General features: G+C 45.4%; 1 protein-coding gene across 16 annotated transcripts in view; it reads right to left on the reverse strand.

Annotated features, from left to right (window-relative positions):
- Tmem108 (transmembrane protein 108) overlaps positions 1 to 22,182 on the reverse strand; it is a 287,643-nt gene that overhangs the window by 193,742 nt on the left and 71,719 nt on the right. For 2 of the 16 annotated variants that reach the window (XM_087561350.1, XM_087561341.1), the window contains exon 1: positions 20,107 to 20,193. The exons of 10 other annotated variants lie outside the window; for them this stretch is intronic. The gene's annotated coding sequence lies outside the window, so the exon portion shown is untranslated. Of the gene's footprint in view, positions 1 to 13,167; positions 13,327 to 20,106; positions 20,194 to 22,182 lie in introns of those variants that run through there. 4 more of the 16 variants (XM_087561347.1, XM_087561349.1, XM_087561340.1 and 1 more) reach the window with 4 other exon arrangements.

Here is a 22,182-nt window from a genome sequence, read left to right on the forward strand (position 1 = left end):
GAGAGCCACAAACCTTGCAGGCAGCATGGATCCATAGCACAAGTTAATCACTGCCTGAGACGTTGATCTTCTAACCTGGGAGGACATTTGACAGAACCGCAAACACTCAGTAGCCCTGACTCTTCTAACATTCACTTTCAAAGCCCTTGAATGGACTCTTTAAGACAGCGTGGGCAAATGCTAGGTTTGCTTTTTATCGGTAATGAAATCATACCTATGAACTACAGCCCACAGTTCTCTAAGGCACAGTCCTTGAGGGCTGTTAGAGACTATTTAGAAAAATGGTACCCGGGTGCCTACAGAGCACTAACCATGAGCCTAGATCATCCCCAGAGCAAGACATAGTTTAGGCATACCTTTAAAAACAAATGAAAATATATAAGGCTATATGCAATCTTTATTTAATAAGTAGATTTCGATAACAGCCCAATTTTCTCTCATTTTCTCTCCATTTGCTCACCATTAAATGAAAATATAATTCCTTAGAACCAATCAGTATGAAAAGTACTCTTTTTTTGGTAGAATTTATGTAATAACTGGGTATCACCCATTCCTCAAAGGGTGTGCCTGCTGAAAAATGCTAGAGAAACAGAAAAACCTGAAAAATGTAGGGCTGTACTTATATGATATTCTTTCCTAGTCCTCTGCTTGTATATAGTGTATATTTGTGTACAGTATACATTTACTGTATGTGTAAGCATGTTTGCATGTGGGGCACATGTCTGTGTGCATGCCTGTTCATATGCGTCTGGACACTTGTGTGCAAGTGCCTGTGCACATGCATGTATGGACAGGTGGAGACTGAAGTTAACATCAGGTGCTTTCCTGAATCCCTCTCTATGCAAGGAGGCTCGGAACCAAGAGCTCACAGTCAGCTACTTGCTTTGGGATTCTCTGCCTCTGCCCCAAGCCCACTCAGCTTTTACGTGGATCTCAGTCCTCATGATTGTGTGGCAAGGGCATGCTTTCCTCACTGATCTATCTCCCTAGTGACTCACTCTCCCACTTTTGTGATAAGCTACTACGAGGCTATGACTAGCCTAGTACTCTCTACGTAGTCCAGGCTGCCTCAGCTTCCTAAATGTTGGAAATAGAACTGTATCCCTCAGGAGGGAATGGTGAAGACCTGCTATCTGGAAGGATATGGTTATGAAGTATAGCCATAATTCATCATAATTGCTAAGACCTGACATAGCCACAGTACGGTTGGGGAGCCCTCTGAGAAAAATACGCACTTGACTGGAATTTCCCCATGTTTTGCACTCATGTTCATTTTCTGTTCCTGGATCCAATTCAAGACACACGTTGCATTTGGCCACTAGGTCTCTGTGTCCCCTTCAACCCTAACAGTTTCTCAGGCTTCTTTCATGACCTTGGCCCTTTTGAAAAGCTTGTAAGGCCTTTTGCTTTGTGGCTGTGAGGCTTTGCACAATATTATAGAGGTAAGGTACCATTTTCATTGTGTCCTATTAGGGTGTACCTTCTAGCGGCATCACTGACTACTGGTGGTGTTCACCTTGGTCACATGGTTGAGGTCGTGTCTTCACGCACTAACTTAAAACGTGATACCAAGTCAAACCAAGTCAAAACCCTACAAACCCTCGGTAATTAAACTTTACTTACTGATGGGGGGCATATCAGATAATTTCCAGCATATGTTCTGAACACCATAATAATAACTACGTTGGAAAAGATGACTTGAGTCTCCAGAAACGTCATTTCTCAAGGTTTTACCCTATTTTAGTACTCTATTCCTCTCACCCACCCACCCCCATCTTGTTCCCTATCCGTCTCTTCCAATATTTGAGAAATGCAATTCTGGGGCTAGAGAGATGGCTCAATGGTTAAGAACACTGACTGGTACTCCAGGGCTCAGGTTCGATTCCCAGCACCTACACAGTGTCTCTGCATTGTCTATAATTCTAGTTACAGGAGGGTCTGACAGATTTCTCGGGCATGCACATGGTGCAGACACACATGCAGACAAAATACATAAATAAATAAATAAATAAATAAATAAATAAATAAATAAATAAGTCCTTTTTAAAAAGAAGGGCAGTTCTTTAAGAAACATGGGTTCCTCCTCTCCTCTCCCACTTACAGTACTATGGTCTTGAGCGTATTCATTTTATTCTTGCGTCATAATCCACTATATGAACTTCGTTGCTAAATCTGCAGCCACGTGGACAGCTGGGGCTCTTTCAGCCCTGCAGATGTTCACGTCCACCCTCTCTCTCCCTTCCTCCCCTGCCCTTCTTTTCCCTCTGAGCCTCTTCTTACTTCCTGGCCCCACGCAACACTCCGGACTCAGGTTGTACTTTCCACTCTCTGCTGTAAACCCAGCCATTACTGTAGAAACTCTATTATGTTTTGTTAGAAAACGATATTTAGGGGCTGGGGATTTAGCTCAGTGGTAGAGCGCTTGCCTAGGAAGCGCAAGGCCCTGGGTTCGGTCCCCAGCTCCGAAAAAAAAGAACCAAAAAAAAAAAGAAAGAAAGAAAGAAAGAAAACGATATTTAAAATCAAAGTTTGGGTTCTGTACTTGCTCACTGTTCTCGGCGGTCACAACTAGCAAACACATGTGCACGTTGACTTATAAAAGCATACATCGTGGGCTGGAGAGATGGCTCAGTGGTTAAGAGCACCGACTGCTCTTCCAGAGGTCCTGAGTTCAATTCCCAGCAACCACATGGTGGCTCACAACCATCTGTAATGAGATCTGATGCCCTCCTCTGGTGTGTCTGAAGACAGCTACAGTGTACTTACATATAATAAATGAATAAAATCTTTAAAAAAACATACATCATATTTTTATCAGCATATGCACTAAAGCATGAAGCACTTGGCAGCCACCACTACAACCATTAAGCCAATGCCACGGGAGTCATTTTTAAGACCAGTGTTTCTCAACCTGTGGGTCATGACCCCTTTGGGAGCTAGGATGACCTTTTCACAGGGGTCGCATATTAGATGTCCTGCATATCAAATATTGACATTATGGTTCCTAACAGTAGCAAGATTACAGTTATGAAGCAGCAATGAATTAATCTTATGCTTGGGAGTCATCACGGCATGAGAGACCGTACTAAGGGCTGCAGCGTTAGCAAGGAGGAGAACTGCTGCCTTAAGCAGTCAGACCAGAAAAGTGTTTCAATAGAGAAACCTTTTAATCTAAGATTTCTCGAATACATTAAACGCTCGCTTGTTCTCAAAGCAGGTGAAGCTCAGGGCCATCGAGAAAATACTGAAAATAGTCACCAACTGGGTTTGTTTATATAAAATGTTCACAACAGCGGCCCCTCGGTCAGGCTGACTTCCTTCTGAAGACGTCTGAGTGGAAGCTCTGAAAGGTTCAGGGAAGTTGCTAGTCCCAAAGCTTCCTTCTCCCTCACAGAGGCTCCTCAGAGCACTGGAGAAACAGCAGGAGGCACTGAGGGCTGGGGAGGTGCAGTGAGGTAGGACTCACAGTTCAGGGCCCAGGAGGAGCACAGGTCCTGGCCTGGGCTGTAGCCTACTCTCCCTTCCTCATTCAAAGCAGCAGATTTAGGGTCTGCCCAGGGCCTTTGGGAATTAGCAAACACTGTTTCTGCTGCCTTGGGCAACTGGCTTTATCTCTCTGGTCCTCTGTTTCCTCACCTGTAAACAACATCTTTTGTGTCACAAAGCAATGAGAATCGAAAAGGAATGAAGAGATTAGTGGAGACTCCCCTGCCTCCTAAGTGGTTTTGCTTTTGTGCTGTCTTGAGGATGAAACTCAATGGTGCTACTAAAGATGAACTATACAAACACACTCCCCTCTTTTCTTCCAAACATCTCCAGATGAATGCATGGAACAGCTAGGAGAGTGGGGAGTGTGGACTGAATACATCAACCGATGAGATATGGGAGAAGACAGGCTCGCAAAGTCCTTATTTCAACAGATTCAGACTGAAGTGGCACCTACTTCGGACGTGGGACAAACCTAAGTGGTTTAAACTCCGGTACCAATTCATGTCCCCAACTCTGATGTCTTAACATTTTCATGTGCAAAATACAGCTTCTCTCCATAATAGAGGGTTACCCGCCTTCTTACTGTAAATCCTGATTGTCCAAGAGAGCAACTGCACACTCTCCTGGAGACAATGAAACACTCTACCTGTATCAAAGGCTTTGTCTCCTCCAAACACTGTAGACCTTGGAAAGCAGTTCAGGCACCAAGGAAACTTGTCACTAAGGCACTTTTACACTAAGGCCTGGTGGCTTGGCATCTGGGTCATCCTCAGCAATTAGTTAATTTTAAATCACTCGGGGGGATCAAAAAGGAACAAATACCGCATTTCTACATCTGACACATCAGCTGTGTAATCTCTATTCTTGAGATAAGAATAACCAGGAGATTGAATGCGTGCATGTGTAAGTGTATCGTGTGCATGTGTACATACATGTGTGTACATGTGTGTGTAAAGGCCAGAGGTTGATTTCCGGGTAGCTTCCTTAATAGTTCCCACTGGTTTGTTAAGAGAAGCTGGCCAGCAAGGCCCAGGAATTTTGTCTCCATAACCACTGCTGGGATCACAGGCATACACCACGTTTACAGGAGCTCTGGAGATCTGAACTCAGGCCCACACACTTTACCCACTGAGCCACTGCCCTATGCCCACCCAGAGACTGTAGCAATTGTAAAACATCACTGATAAATGCCCTAGTTCCCATTTGAAAACCAGTTTAAAATGAAGGCTATGACAGAGCTGGCTGAGGCACTGGGGGACAAATGTCTTCTTCAGGTGCTACTCAGTCTCTAGGGGAAAAAGGGCTGGGACCTGGGGGGCAGGCACAGTGTCTGCATGGGGGGGAGGGTTGGGGGTGAGACTCGTTGTCATGGAAGCCACATCTGTTCTCTGAAATGAGAGAAAATACTGAAACATACTTGAGGCAGTGCACTCCAGATTTTTCTACTAATTGTACCTGGGTTTGAACTGGGGTCAGCATGCAACGGCTTGGAGACCATGGCGCATTCCCAAGTCTCTCTGCAAATCAGACTTGCTTTGCCTGTGCAAGAGACTAATGTCATCGAGCAGACAGAAAGTCCTGAATGGCTCCAGTATGCTCACCCGCCTGACACCTTGCACTCTGCCTTACCGATGCCACCCAGAAGGTGGCGCTGACAGAAATGGACATGGTTCATCTGCAAAGGCAGGGATGGACCTTAGGTCATCACTGTGATTTATAACGACAGCTGTGAAAAAGTTTGGGTCTCCTTCTGCAACTGAACCACTGCAATCTCACCTTTCAGCCAGGATATGATTCACTTCCGCCTGGTGCTTTCCCTTCTGAGCCCTTCCTTTGATCTGCTACTTAACAGTGAATCAGAGCCACGCACACAGTAGGGGGTACCATGTGCCAGCCAGCATCACTACATAATAGACTGGAGCTCGTTTTAGATCATGATGCTGCTGGGCAGGGGACAAGTCCCCAGATAAAACACTGGGTGGCACAGGATTTGATTTCTTTTCCCTCAAAACTCCTCGGCTATTTCTCTTTCCCTTGCTGAGGGATACCCAACTATGATGTTCTCTCCCAGCTAGCAAGGTCCTTGCTGGCACCAGGGAAGAGAAGTTATTACCCAGGTTGACAGGCTACTATGCTTGAGGACACAGCTGCTGCCACCCTGGTCAGGAGACTGTCCTCTCTCTTTTCCAGCAGAGCCCACTGCAATTTTACAAATGACTGAGCATTCAGCCACTGAATCACACAGTGACTATCACCTCAAACAGAAGGTCCTCCTCTGGGGCCATAGGCCAGGATGCGGTGTCTGAGGGGAAGTGATCTTGCTAGCTAAAAGCGGCAGGGAGGAAGCATAAGGCCTGGGAATAAAACATTTTTAATTAAACCAGGAACCTTCCCCACTCCCCTCTTCATTCACTCTGCGCTGTATCTCTCTCTGGCTTTCCCATCTCTTTTTCTCCTCTGGTAGGTACCAGACATTCTTAGACACCCAGGGTCACATCTGTCACTGCTAAGGCAAAAAAAAAAAATAGACCAATAAGAGGTCCTGCCTCTTACTGCCCAGAGCGACCACTCTTGGAGCAATAAGTTTGAAACAGCAGTGAAGGTGGCACTCCATCTCAAATCCCTGCCCTCACTTCAACCAAAAGCTCCCTGTTCATTGATGACTGCCCTCGACTTCACTGAAAGGTAACCTCGTCACTGATGACATCCATTTGCTGCTGAAACTCCATTCTCTGCACCCTGAACTGGTGATCTCTCTTCTCATTCAGAAGTTAGGAGTCACGGTTGTAAAAGCCCACATTCAGAAAATGTCACAGGAGTTCTCAGACGGCATCTCCAAGAGGAGCAAGTCTGCTCTCAGTAAAACCAGCCTGCTATTTGTCCTGAGCACAGGTTAAACCTCTGTTACCAACTAGATCTATTCTCTGTTCCACCAGAGCTGGCATTATCTCTGTCCCCAAACAGGAACAGACACCCCATCTTGTGCTCATCATCCAATAGGGTCCCCAGGACCGTACCCTTCAATCCTCTGTGCTTTACCTGGGAGGTATCATTTGGAGAATTCAGATTTCCCCTTTGCTATCTTAGCTTTGCCTTGGACAGCTCCCCAGCTCCCCTGACCTCCCCCCCATACACCCACCGACTCCCTCACACCCTCCATGAGGTCATACATCCCACCCCTAAATAATGCATCTAATCTTGTAAGCCCTCCTGCTTGAAAGATGCCCCAATTCTCTGCTCCTTTTATTTAGTGTTTAAAGTTCTTTACAACCCACCAGCTAGCTTATCTCTTTAGATCCATCTGGCACCAAGTCATGCCTAAGCTCCAGAGAGTTGCCAGGAATGATGAGTGTTCTGTGAATGCTTTCACAGCCTCCCATTATCTTATGCACGTGCACGCACGCACGCACGCACGCACGCACGCGCACGTACACACACACACACACACACACACACACACACACTCTCTCTCTCTCTCTCTCTCTCTCTCTCTCTCTCTCTCTCTCCTGTCCTCTGTATTCCCTGCTGTGAAGCCCTTCCGCTCTCAATGTTTCCTCCTGACCTCTAATTTCATACTTAAGTTGCATTGTAACTGTGTATGTTACAGGAGCATGTTTTATCTTTGTATCGCTCACTGATAAGTACCATAAGGTTTACTGTAAAAAACAGAGAGAGAGAGAGAGAGAGAGAGAGAGAGAGAGAGAGAGAGAGAGATCTACTTAAGGAAATCTAAAATAGATATTTTAAAGCAAAGTGAAAGAAAGAAAGAAAGAAGGAAGGAAAAAGGACAAAAAGGAAAAATGATTCCAGAGGGAAAATAACAGTGAGAACATAGTATACAGATAGGTATTTAAAGATGTGCAATTTGTGGCTGAAAAATAAAGACACTAGAGAGATTTACATTGTCCTTGCATTGTAGAGCATGAAAAGTAACATGCCCATTAAACAGAGATGTTTTAAGGTGTGCTCCAGGGGAGCTCAATTTCACATGACTGAGGCATCCCCAACATGACTGGCCCAGAACATCCCTGGTTAGATTTTTCTGCATCGTTTCCCCACAAATTCTAAGCAGATGAAGTCATTAGAACGGTATGTGAGGCTTCCCGCCAGACCCTGGTGCCAGGCCCTGCCTGACATAGTTTAAGACCCACCAGATGCATTCCACCCAGAATGGTCCTAAGCAATACACTACTCCTGGCGACCGGAACTACGGGACCCAGATGGTCTTGCTGCCGTGCAGGAACACACTTCTGTTAGAAAGTTCCAAATAACCTGAACTCTGTCTAAGCCTGGGATGTCCGCCTACCTTTCCGCAGCTTCATAGCAAACTGGAGCTACTCCCCAGATTATTCGAGAAACAGTATGAGTTAAATAGTGAGGGCAGCTTCTAAGGGGTAGGCATAATGCACATAGGCTACCAAGTAGCTGGGAAAGTTAGAATAAGGAGAAAAAACTACCAGTCCAAAAGGCAGCAAGAACATAAATATATACAAAATATTATTTATTAAATTATATAATAAATATATACAATTAAATGTTTTAAGAAGATTTATTTATTCTATATATGGAAGTATTACTCTCATAGGATACTCCAGAAGAGGGCATCGGATCTCATTACAGATGGTTGTGAGCCACCATGTGGTTGCTGGGATTTGAACTCAGGACCTCTGGAAGAGCAGTCAGTGTTCTTTATTGCTAAACCATCTCTCCATCCCCCTAGTCAAAACATGTAATGGTAGTATACAAAGGTGGGGCTATTACTCCGAGGCAGTGTGCTATCTAACATGTGAGGAGCCTACATTCAATGCCCAGTACTGAAGGAAAGAAACGAAGCTGAGCAGAGAGGAGGATTAGGAGTTCAAAACCAGGCCTGGCCACACGGTGAGTTCGAGGCCAAACTGGGCTATGTAAAAGTGTGTCTCAAAATAATGGTGATAGACGATATTGAAATATATTAATTTTAATAAGTGCAAATAGGAACAAACATCGAATAGAATTAAATAACCTTGATGAATAAAAGGTATAGCAGTGTGTTGCATGGTACACTTAAATCACAGAGAGGGTCTAATCATGAACCCATAGGAACCCACCAAGATTCCTTCCAAACACACAAGTCAGAGAGTGGCAAGGAAAAGGAGAAAAAAATACTTTCTCTCTCTTCTCCTCAGTACCTTTGAGAGCCAGGATGGGGGTGGTATTTCCCATTCGAAACAGTCCTCTGATTCTGTGTGAACATCAGCTGAATGTCTTACCGTTCTAGTCAACCCTGATACTGCCTGGAGTCAGCATTTGATTCTGTAGGTCGAAGGACCCAGTATCAACCAACCACTTCCATTATAAGTGCCAACCACAATTCCCAGGTTTCCCCAGCACCAGGGACAAACTAAGGATCTCCACAATGCTGATACTTTCCCAGAGCTCAGGAAGGCACACTCCCTAACATTTACTAGCTCACTGCAAAGGCTACGGTCAGAAAGCATCAAATGCGAGAAATACGTAGGGTAGTAAAAGGGAGTATGCTTGCGTAGATTAGATTTTCTCTGCCACTGTGCATACACCAAATATTGCAATTCATTCACTAGGATAGAAGCCTCCTGAATCTCGTCTTTAGGGAATATTTTAATGTAGGCATGATATAGGCTTACAGATTTATTAACTGGGTCTCCAACCTTTCTCTTTTCCAGGGTATAAGAGGCAGGGCTGAAAAGTTCCCAGCTTCCTGTTACTCTTTAGTCTTCCTGGTGAACAGCTCTCATCTTGAAACTATCCAGAAACCTACCAAACGCTGCCATTTGATAAAAATACACTCTTATCACAAAAGAGATTCCAAGGAACTCGGGGGCCGTCTGGCAGACAGGCTAGCTATCTGCATCACTCAGGAAATGGGCAGGTCTTAGGAGATTTGTGTCAGTGGCCAGGGTCAAAGGCCAGTAAAAGAAAAGATGTTCCTGACACCCCCTAGCTCAAAAAATTTAAAGCATTTTAGGAACTCTGTGTCAGGAGCAGGAGGCAGCAACCAGATATTTATCTATCATGCCACACACAGACAATCCATCATCAGAGGGAGAAATTCCAGTACAAATCTCCTGATACCAGCCTCTCAGGTAAGAAACCAGTGAAGGAGGCAGACTTAAATGGCTTAAATAATGTCATACTGTATTTTCATTTGCCTTTTTAAGATCCTTATTTATTTTGTGTGTGTGCACATGCATGCCCATAGAGGCTGGAAAGGGATGTTGGACGTCTTGGAGCTGGACGTACAGGCATTTGTGAGCCACCTGATGTGGATACTGGGGTCTACACTGTGGCTCTCTGATAGCGCAGTAAGCGCTCTTAAGCACTGAGCCTTCTCTCCAGCCCAATACTGTACCTGTACTTTTACATACACAAGACATGTAAGTAGTGTTGCATGTAATAATTAGCAAGCTATAAAACAGCTCTGAAGACTGACAGAGCTATAAAGATGGCCTCAGGACATTCAGAAGCCTGGCATGCACACGTGTTGAATTCCTTTACAATATAATAGAACATGTTTTCTAAGGACAGCTAGGACAGGGAAAGAAAACCTGCTGTGTACTAAACGGATTCTGCAGTGCCTTTAAACAGAAGGCCATTGTGCCATTTGTGATAACGTGGATGAAACTGGAGGCCTTGAAATGAAATGAGCCGGAAGACAAATGCCACGTGACCTCACAGTGAAACTGTGAAACCTACCTTGGCGCGTGCAGAAGCAGAAAGTCAAACAGGGATTACTGGGATTCGGGGTGCACACAATGGTATTAAGGTGAGGTAAGGATATGAGCGAGGGAAGGGTGTGTGTCTGTGTGCAGCTTCCCTTCCCTCTCTGGGGACAGCACTCGCCTAGCTTATCAACGTGTTTGCCACTGGGGATTAGCAGGAGCTGGGGTGAGAAACACTAGGGAGATATGGACCAAAGGAAACAGAATACCAGTGAGACATCAGTTCAAGTGGGGCATCAGTTCAAGAGGTTACTACAAAGCTTGGTGCCTAGAGATAACGGCATGCACTGTATTCCTGAATATCACTACAATTAGGTCGGAAACGTGCCCACCATGAGAAGAGGCATGTGGAGTGAGGTATATGTCAACTAGTGACAAAGGTATACATTCTTGAAAGCGTCAGGATGCGCCACCTACGTATACACAATTTTGTCAATTAAGACAAATGACGGTTTTAAAAGAAAACGAGAAAGTTTCCATTTTGAAACAACTCACAACCAGAGAAGAAATTAAAGTAGAACTGAAAATTGTATTCTCATATATATGTCTGCCTGCATGCTGTCTTGCTCCCCCGCCATGATAATTATGGATTAATCCTCTGAAGCTGTAAGCCAGCCCCAGTTAAATGTCTTCCTTTATAGGAGTTTCTGTGGCCATGGTGTCTGTTCACAGCAATAGACCCTCACTAAGACACTAAGGCTTTGAACTTGGGGTCGTCCTACTTTGACCTCCCAACGTCTGGTACCGTGAGCATGAACCACCATACTGGGCTTCCTTTCGTCTCTCCATCGATGGATTATTCATAAAAATAATCCTATAAAAATGTAAGGAGTGGAGTGACTCTGATACTTAGAAGGAAGGCTGCAACCTTAGGTGTCTCTGTTAGCAGAGGTCAAAGTTCACAAGGTACACGGGCAGCCTAAAAAGGGTGGGAAGATAAAATAAAGATAGAAAGACGGAAACAGAAGCAAATGTTAAATGGGATAATCGATGGAGCTTCTCTGCTGCTGTGATAAAATACCACAATCAAAGGTAATTAGGGAGCTGAAGCTCCAGGGGGCTCGATGTTCGCAATGGTGGGAAGGCAGGGTGGCAGGAAGCGGGGAGATCACATCTCAGCTGCTACAGGAAGCAGAGCCTGAACCAGATGCGGAGTGAGGCTAGAAATCCTCAAAAACCCACCCCATACTTCCTTCAACAGAGCTGTACCTCCTCCTCAAGGCTGCATAACCTTTCCAACAGGGCCACTGGCTGGTGATCGCGTGTTCAAATACTCAAGGTTATGGGAGACATTTCTCATTGAAAACACCACATAGGGTTCTGTAAAAAAACAAACAAAACAAAAACAAAACGAAACCCAACGCAACCCAAACCAGACTGTTAATGGCACCATTGATGGAGAGAAGAAAGGAAGTCCAGTGTGGTGGTTCATGCTCACGGTATCAGAACTTGGGAGGTCAAAGTAGGAAGACCCCAAGTTCAAAGCCTTAGTGTCTTAGTGAGGGTTTTATTGCTGTGAGGAGACACCATGGCCACGGAAACTCCTATAAAGGAGACATTTAATTGGGGCTGGCTTACAGCTTCAGAGAGTCAGTCCATTATCGTCACGTCAGGAGGCTTGGCGGCACGCAGGCAGACATGGTGCTGGAGAGGGAGCTGAGAGGTCTACATTTGAAGGCAGCAGACAGAGAACTGCCTTGAGCTTCTGAGACATCAAAGCCCACTACCTAGTGATACTCTTCCTCCAAAAAGCCCACGCCTACACCAACAAGGCCACACCTTCTTTTTCTTTTTTTCTTTTTTCTTTTTTTCAGAGCTGGGGACCAAACCCAGGGCCTTGCGCTTGGTAGGCAAGCGCTCTACCACTGAGCTAAATCCCCAACCCAAGGCCACACCTTCTAATAGTGCCATTCCTTGGGCCAACCATTCAAACACATGAATCTATGGGGGCCAAAGTTATTCAAGTCACCACACTGGGATACAAAGAAAGACCCTGTCTCGTCTGTTACCTTCCTCTCCCCACCAAACCTAACAAGTAAATCATTAGGTTCAGTGCTTCTTTTAAAAATCAAATTATATAACACACTAATTGAACAAAAATCCCACCTTACTCTTCCAATATTATAGCCATGAGAAAAAGAAAGAGTATTTCCCAATGCTTGGCATTACCTTGATTCCAAACTGAGACAGACACAAAATGAGAAAGGGTGTCACAGGTGAATCTTATACAGCTGACATAATCTTTAAGCACATCACTAGTGATTCTAACTGTTATGACCTTATTGGTTTTACCACAGGATAGAAAATTTAATAATTAGGAAACTGATTAACACATTGTATCACAATAACAAATTAGAAAAATGATCAAATCATTAGTTCTAGAAAAAAATGTTTGGTCAAATTCATCACGAGTTTATTTTATTCTTGTTGGTTCTGAGCCTTGTGCATGCCAGGCAAGGGCTCTACCAGCGAATGGCACCCCTACCCTTTCCTTTGCAATTCACAATTCTAACAAACTAAAAATTAGTAGTAATTTTCCTGATCTGATAAAGAGAGCGTATGAAATAATAGCAGAGTGTGCAATAAACATCAGGCACTTAATTATTAGAATATATTTTAGATTCTCCTTTAATATTAGACATAAGACATGCTGGCTAACACTTACTTGTACTTAACACCCTGCAAGTACAGGTTAGATACAGATATAGTAAAAGAAACAAAAACATTTAAAAAGATTGTACCTATAAGACATTATTTATAGGTATGCTTTTATAGAAAATAAATGTTACCCAGGTTAACCAAAATATTTGGAACCAGAAGTGTTTTAGACGTCTTTCCTTTTTTTTTTTTTTTCTTAGATTTTAAAATATTTGCCTGTGTGTAATGAGATGGGGGTAAACAGGACCAAGCACATAATTCATTTATGTTTCACACATACCTTACTTGGGTTAGGAAGATCCACCAATGCCTAAATACCCCAGGCTTGGTTCTCAGTTCTCAGGAGGCAACAGGACCCTGAAGAGGTGGTACCTAGTGGGAACCTTATGCGACTCAGAGTGAGCCCTTGAAGAAGGGCTCCTGTGTCTCCTCCCTCTCTCCCTCTCTGTACTTGGTCAAGAGGTCAAGGGGTTTCCTCCCCCACATGCTTGTGCCGTGATGTATGCACTGTGCTCTCAGAGCCCAAAAGCTAGGACTCAACCTGCGAATCTGTGAACCCAAATCAGCCTTCCTCTTGCCGAGCAGATAACTTAGGCGTTGATTATGTTAACAAGAAGCTGCCTAGCACAGGACTTTCCTTGGATAACATCCTCGCACATGTTTACGTCACCTACATTTCCACTGTGAGCTGCACCATGGGGGCGGATGTGGAATTTTCCACTTGTGGTTTTGAACGACGTTCAGAAATCTGGGTGCTGGACCACATGAGATTTTTTTTTGACTAGGAATGCTCAATTTGTAATTAGTAAAATTAGGCAAATGTTAACAGTCTTGAAAGTAGTATATACAATATAAATGTCAACTGTGTGTTTCCATTCAGTTTGACTCCCTTAGGCAGGCATGCCAAGGACACTGCCATCAACAGGGGTAAAGTATAAAGAACCTACCAATACATTTTGAAAAACGATTGTGATTTTTATGTGAAGTGTTTTTGGGGTTTTGCTGCTGGTATTGTTTTCTCGTTTTGTGTTTTCCTGTTTGTCTGTTTCTGGGGCCAGGGGTTGAGCCTCAGATGCATGGACTCTGCCACTGATTATAATTCTGAAAAGTTTAGATTGAATTGAAAATTATGATATGACTCTTTACTTTTTTTAAAGAAGATGTTATCAAAGAAATGAAACACTGTAAAAGAAAAAAAAGGAGATAATTTACACAAAAGTTGGGGATAATTACTGAAACGATAACTTGCTTCTGAACCTCTACAATGTGGGTCTAAGGGCCCTCTGTTTTTAATTCCTCAATAGCGTTCATGAATTTTAAACACTGTTTCATATGTATGCCATGCTTTCAAAGCCTAGAACACGATGTTGTGTCCCTGCGACACAGGATTCTTGGGTTTTCCATGTACAGCCTGAAAGAACATGCTGATTTTGTAAACGTTCAGAAACGTGGCCTGAATGATCATTCTGTCTCCAGAGGAGGAGGGAGAAGGTGGCAGGTGCAATTCCACATGGAAGCGAGCTCTTGGGGAACATGCAAGCACTCAGGCTGAGCGACTGCCTTTATTTTTAGTTTTAAATGGAAAGTTTCCTGTGCAAAGCCATCCGTGCAACTATCAGGTATCTATCCCGACCCCCTACACACACATACAAGGTAGCTAGTCCTCCTCTGACCACCATCCAAAAACATTAGTCGGGAAGCAGCTCACAAAGGATGAAAGGGTTTGCTGTAAGCCTTAGTTAGCTCCTCACCTCATAAATCTAATCTGCTGGAGCTTTACAAGTCACTCGGTTACAACAGTAAACAGATTGCCAAGAATTTGCAGACGACTAGCTTTTCAGAAAAGCGTAAATTATAGTGGAATAAGTACGATCCATTTGCATGCCAATATGCTCCCTTGGGTGGAGAGAAAAGCCCAGCGTGGCATCTGGTCCCCGGAATACAGCCTGTGGCAGTCTGAATTTCCTAAAAATAGTTATGGTGAGGCCTATCCAGACACTCTGCCCTGCTCTATCAAGGTGTGGAACTTACTTCCATTCTCCCCAATCTGACTGGGCTTTGAGATGGCCTCAGGGAACAGAGTGCAACAAGTGATACTAGCTGTTTTGGTCACAAAAGATGATACATCCTGGCTTTCTTCCTCCTGGGTCCTGTGTTGAACCAGTGCAGAAGAAACTGGGTTACTGTTTTCTCTGGAGAAACAAGAAAGCCCAGCTACTGTAGTCCTCCCAGCCCAGGCTGCACACAGGGTGAGTTAGCCCATCAAGCCTGCAGTTCAGCCAGCCCAGAGGGTTCCCAGAGCGGAGGTGAGCTATTCCCCCTTAGCCCTGGTCAGACTGCAAGATTCATGAAGCCAGCAGTCATGACTGCTGCTTTGCAACCCTAAGTGCTGGCGTGGTTTGTGACAAACCACTAGATAATGAGAACAGAGAAATGTCGTAAATGGAGAGTACTGAATGCATATATACACACACACCCTCATCCGCCCAAAGGAGAAGAAACTCAGAGCCAGTAAGTATCAAGGCTGCCTAAAACCCCAAATGAGGGTTCTATGTTTTAACCACCAAAGAAACGAAAGCCACCATTGAAAGCTAAATTTGATTAAGGACTCATCTGCCTTTTGCCACTGACCAACAACGCCAATTAGTGGACATGTGATTAACCTGTTATTTGCAAAACCAGTTTCTCCAACCCTTTTGTTGTTAATTGTTTCGGAGAATTGCTGAGTTCGTCAGCAGAGGCTGACCGCCTTTGCTTCTCTGGGAGACCTACTCAGTTAGAAGCTTACCCTTTGTTTCCTTCCCTGTTGGCAGCTACAGTTTTCAATCAGGAGCCCTTGGATTCAGTGGAATCCAACATAGCCACCGGGCTCTACGCTGCCATCTGCTATCGAGTGCTAGCAAGAAGTAGCCAGACTTCACGGCTAAATAGAAATCCTGGTCCGTTTCACCGTGTGACCCTAGGCAAAGTGCTCGGCCCTCTGACTCGTCTCTAAAATGGAGATAACAGCTATTTATCTTGTAGGGTGGTTACAGAATTAAATGAGCCGCTGCATATAAAATATCTAATGTGCCCAGCACATGACATGTTTCCTCTCCTTAGATTTCCTGGCCAAGTTTTCCAATAGAAGAAGCGGGAAGACCCAGGGCTTATCTCAGATAAAAGAAGCCATTACAGGGAAGCCACACCCTTCCTCCTGTGTGAGTGACACTCCTGAGGCACCTGAAGGACAGTGCTCCAGTCTACACTGGAAACATCTACAAGAAGAGCCCACAGGACCCCTCTTGCTTTGTTTAATTGTAGCTGAGCCTATGTGAGCCTCGGTCCAGTAATAACTCCCCTTTACTGTCATAGAACTCATTTATGTTTTTAACTTTAATTCTAGGAAATTTCACCCATGTATACGGTGTATCTTAGCAAGTCACCCCTCATCTTTCCCTCCAGCTTACTTCTGGGACTACTATTATATCCTTCTCCCAACTTCGAGTCCTTTTACATTTATTTCTTTATTTTCCCTCTGAGTTCAATTAGAGCCCTCCTTATACACACTGGTGTAGGGTGGGACAGGAGAGAGCCTGGGAACCTGGTCTGAACTCAGTCCTGGCCACACTCCTAAACAAAAGCTTTCTCTCTCTCTCTCTCTCTCTCTCTCTCTCTCTCTCTCTCTCTCTCTCTCTGCTGCCACCAATACCACCAATGCGTTCTCAGCTAGGGGTGGGGCCTCTGGAGCCCCTCCCTGCTCCAGCTGTAGGTAACCACAGCCAGCCCCCCCCCCCCCCCCCCCCCGGTTCTTTCAATCTTCCTGGGACAGGTTCTCTGTCCACAGTCCTGGCTGACATGGAACTCACGGTGATCCACCTGCCTCAGCCTCTCATGACTGCATACACAAACCACTAAACCTGGCTTGCTATCACGGATCTTTAAGTCAGAAGAGAACTTGTTCTCCTTTGGAGGTTACTGGAAGCCCTTTATGCTGGAGAAATAGGGAAGCTGAATTACTGACCACTTAAGGAGAGAAAGATCTCAGGAGACCTATAGGTTTTAAAGATTTGACTGACAGACGGACAAAATGAATGTTGCATGGAGAGAACAGAGAATCAGGGAACCATCTGGATACTCTTCTTCCATTCAAACTCATTCTGGGCTTTGTAGGCCTTAATTTAATGTGACCAAAAGACCTCAATCAGCCCTTATTTAACTGGTAAGAAGCAGGCCTGAAGCCATTCTCTAACTTATCTACTGTCATGCCTGACTCTTGGGGTGGGTGGAGTTGGGAATGGCTTTATGGTTTTCAAGCAATGTCTGACACACATGCCAGTGGCCTCGGCCTTCAGAAGGCAATGAGAACCGGGTTCAGCACACATTCCTATTCTGATTAACTTAAAATGGGCACCACGTCCCAGACTTATCTCCTAATTTCCAAGCTCACTTCCTTCCGAGGAAGGAATGGTTATTATCTTGGACAAGAGCCCACCCTAGGCCCAGGCCTCTGCTCTCTAGACTTGAAGAAGCTCCATCAGAGATTTTTCCCTTGAAACATTCTAAGACACAGAAGATGAATTTCAGTAACACGCTGGTGGATGCTGTCCCTGGCATGTGGCCATCACCCAACAGGAAACGACAGGCTTCTGTGGTCTTTAACCTACTGATGAACAGGGTCGATATTATATTCTATGACGAATGGGTAGGAGCCCAGCAAAACGCATGTCAAAACTTCTGTCAGGGCTGTGGGCTAAGTCAGCACTGACCCATCCACAAGAAGCAAGCACGTTGTAATTCCTCCCATCTAGGGACCAAAGACGTTCTTTAAGGGTTCAGATAATCTGATCGCAGACTGACAATGCTCAATAACTGACCTATCTAACCCAAGGTAAGGGACAGAAGAGACAACCATTTGTATTCAAAACTACCTAGATCAACACATTAACTGGGAAAGACCGGACTGTAGTTAGGGACCGAACTGAGATTTGAATGTTTGACTGCTGCAGTCAGGTGAGAAAGAAATGAACACCAGATGTGGGAATTGAAACAATGAGAAAGATAAAGGGGTCACCAACCCTGGAAGCACACTGAGGTAATGGACAGGAGGCAGCTGAGCCCAGGAGAGGGGTTGGCATGCTTTTATCTGTCGTGAAGACAATGAGGGTATATTTGGGAACGAGGGTGGGGAAAGTCGGGGCCACTGGGCAGATAGCTCTGACAGGCCTGTTCTAACACAGCTTGATGGGAATTTCCTTTCCAGAGTGTAAACTCCAGAGATCCACACTTAGAAAGCAGGATTCTCCCTCTGAAGATACTCGGCATGGGGGTTGGGGATTTAGCTCAGTGGTAGAGCGCTTGCCTAGCAAGCACAAGGCCCTGGGTTCGGTCCCCAGCTCCGGAAAAAAAAGAAAAGAAAAAAAAGATACCCGGCATGGGCCTCCAGGTCTGAACAGTAGGAGTGTAGATGATGGGAGAGCGGTTCTCTTGACTGGACTCAGCTGCTCCTTCGAGTGAAAGAGGAGTTCAGTTTCATGTTAAATTGGGTCCCATTTGAAACTAAATTTAAGTCTAGAAATGGGCTCTTTGGGGTTCATATTTGTAGCTCTTGCTACATTTTTATTCTACAGCATGGCCTGAGATTTCAGGGGCTCTGGATAAGAAAGCCTTTGTTTAAGAGGTCAGAACCAGTGTGATTTGCATCTTTGTCAGAGTCCTCTGAAGAGCTCAGGACCAGACGATCTTATTGGATCACGTTCTCTCAGTGAATAGAAGTTTGGCAGTCAGTCTATAAACGCACCTCTGATTCGTGGATTAGTATCAACCTCCCAGCTCTTGCAAAGACATTGTTGTTCCAGACCACAGAGATTGACTGCCCTCAAACAACTGTCCCCAAACGACTGTGACCTCTGACGCCTTAAGAATGGATACAACACAAGAATGCAAATAATTGATAATAAATAAATTCTTCAGTTTTCTTTTACATGACTCATCCTTCCAACCAAAACCAAGTAAAAAGACAAGACAAAACAAATAATCATACATTAAAAGCTGGGCCTCATCCCCTAGGCCTGTTATATACTGGAAAGGCAAGAGGATTTGAGGACAGCCTGCCTAGTCTACAAAGTGAGTTCAAGGCCAGCCTATACAACTTAGTAAGGCCATGTCTCAAAATAACAGGTATATTTTCTAAGTAGCTGGGTATATAGCTCCCTGGTAGAGCACGTGCCTAGACATACCAGGTCCTAGGCCCTCTCTTCAGTGAGAAATAGTGATGAATCTCACCAATCCTATCTCTAGTCATACTCCCCAGAAGAAGCCACTTTAAGTGTCCTCGGAACACCTGGAAATGAACCAAGTACATGACAAATGGTGACAAACTCACAGAGCTTCTCGTGATAGAAAGAAAACTCCGCTAAAGACTGTGAACCAAGAAACGGGTAGCGTTTGACAGACAGACAGCCAAGCCACTCAGCCCCAGTGTCTGCCATGCGCTCATGCACCTCCCCCAGGAGCTGAATCTCCGTGAAAAGAACATCCACTTGACTCCCAGGGAGGCAAGAAAAAACCAGCGCCTCCCACCTTGGGGCTGGGAAACTGATTCATCCCAGCAAGGCGAAGAGCATGGTCAGCATCTGCGGATGGCCACTTATGTCTGCACAAACCCAGAAACTGCCCTCCCCCAAACTGCCACCCGGTGAGAGGGTGCCCCATACTAAGAGCCCAGTCAAAGGGTCCCCCGAGACTCTCTACCAGTGGCTCATTTTGGCCGATTGTGCTTTTTTCCTCCCTGTGAATCTGAATTAGATGAATACAGGATAATTCATTAATAACAAATCTTTAATTACTACCTCTGCTTCATGAACTCAGAGGAAGACATAAGCTGGCATAATATTTATATAAATACCAAATACCTACCTTCAGACTAGTCTTTCCTAGTGGCTTGCATTATTTTAAGTTCCCATCTATTTTAAATCTGGGTTTTGTTTTGGTTTTTTTTTCCCCTCAGACTCTAATTAAAATTTCCCCTGACTTAAGACCAGATTGTAAATTCTCCTACAAGCATCAGGTCTTCGGAGTAGCCCCTGAGATCACACTTTGCCCATCTTTGAATACGAGTGGCCTCTGGGGCCCTGCCTGGCCAGGTCTCACCCTTCATCACAGGATGCTGTGTCCTTACACCCTTGCCCACCCTCGCCTCCAAAGAATCCTGGCCTCTGCTCCTTCCTCCTGGGCTTACCTTGGCTCCACCGCCCACCGTGTGCTTCCATTCCCAAGCTGAAAGAACCATGGGTGCTGCCGGCTTGTTCTCCCCACTCTGTGGTCTGGTTCCAATCATGGAGACATTCCTATGGCAACCAGCAAGCACCCCCACCTCACTCCCTTCCATGGAAGTTTCCCTGTTTGCAAGGCAGGCACTTGGCAAGGACTCTGAATTACTTTCTCTTGCCTAGCAACTACTAGCCTGCTGCAGCCCTTTGCATGGGGATTGGCTTCCTTCCCCTCTTATCTTTTAACACACCCTTAGGAGCTGCTTGGTTAGCTGTGAAAAGGAGGGCTATCACACAGGCCTCACCGGGCACTGGCCTAGAGAGCACAATGGTGTTGGCCAACCTGGAACCTTGCTCTTGTCCCAAGGTAAGAAGATATTCGCAGGCTCAAGGCAATGTGTTGAACATCGACAATTCTATGCTGAGGACCCCAGGTAGCTCCAGGGTTCTTATAGAACTCCAGATCATCCTCATTCTTAGCTTCACAAAAGAGTCAGAATATCTAAAGCTGACTCCATTCAGAAAAGCAGGTTTAGGGGCTGGGAGATGGTTCGGTGGTGAAGCGGACCTGAGTTTGCTCTCTAGGACTCACATTAAAAAGCCAGTCAGGGTAGCACACACACAGCAATGGGGAGTCTGAGGCAGGGGGATGCTTGGGGCTTGCTGGCAAGCCAAGCCAGCCAAATGCAAGAGCTCTGGATTTAAAAGAGAGAGGAGAGAGAGGAGAGAGGAGAGAGAGACACAGACACACACACATACATACATACATACATACATACATAGAAAGAGAGAGGGAGAAAGAGGGAGAAAGAGAGGAGAGAAAGAGAGAGAGGAGAGACACACAGAGAAGCATACAATGAGAAACACACATACATACATAATACATAATACACACATACAAAGAGAGGCACAGAGTGGGAGGGGAGAGAGAGAAAGGACACAGACACACAGACATATGGGGGGGCAGGGCAAACAGAGAAAAAAGAAGGCAGAAGACACTTGAAGTAACCTGTGGCCTTGATAGACACCCTCATACTCACAAATCCACTGGAATTTGTTTGTCCATTATGTGTGTATTAGGATCCCTTCTCTATTTTATTTAACAGCGACCACACAGGCATTTCAACTTATAGGTTGTACCTTATTCCCTTAGTTTATTTTGGTAATAGGAATAAACATAGCCTCAAATCACTAATGATGCTATATTCGTTTGTTTGTTTGTTTGTTTTTAATTGCAGTGAATTCTTAAGAAATACCCAACAGGCCTGTAGCCCAATTCAGGTGCCCCAGGTGAAACACCATCTCTGACAATCTCTGCAGGAGAGAAGCTTTAGACAATGAATTAGCTCTTGAGGACACCGCCAAACAATCCCACGCATGCCTGGTGTCCTTTTAGGAAAAATGCCAATGGTGGGTGACAGTGAATGCTTGGTTCTAACTGTGACAACTAGACTCTCAAACCAGCTTGTGGAGAAAGATGGAAGCTACTGGAAAAGCAGCCAACTGCTCTCCACAAGGAAAACCGGGCAAGTGCTTCAGAGGGGAGGGGTTGCCAGTTAGGAAAGGAAGGAGTAGAAGCCAGAGGGAGTATGGGTAAAGGGCGGGGCAGGGGCAGACACCATCCATGTGGGCGGGGCGGATACCACCCATGTGGGCGGGGCGGACACCATCCATGTGAGCAGGGGCGGATACCACCCATGTGGGCGGGGCGGACATCATCCATGTGGGCGGGGCGGACACTATCCATGTGGGCAGGGGCGGATACCACCCATGTGGGCGGGGCGGACATCATCCATGTGATCAGGGGCGGATACCACCCATGTGGGCGGGGCGGATACCACCCATGTGGGCGGGGCGGACATCATCCATGTGATCAGGGGCGGATACCACCCATGTGGGCGGGGCGGACATCATCCATGTGATCAGGGGCGGATACCACCCATGTGGGCGGGGCGGACATCATCCATGTGGGCGGGGGCGGATACCACCCATGTGGGCGGGGCGGATACCACCCATGTGGGCGGGGCGGACATCATCCATGTGAT

Source organism: Rattus norvegicus, chromosome 8 (genome assembly GCF_021556685.1).
Source record: "Rattus norvegicus strain SHRSP/BbbUtx chromosome 8, alternate assembly SHRSP_T2T, whole genome shotgun sequence".
NCBI classification, from domain to species: Eukaryota; Metazoa; Chordata; class Mammalia; order Rodentia; family Muridae; genus Rattus; species Rattus norvegicus.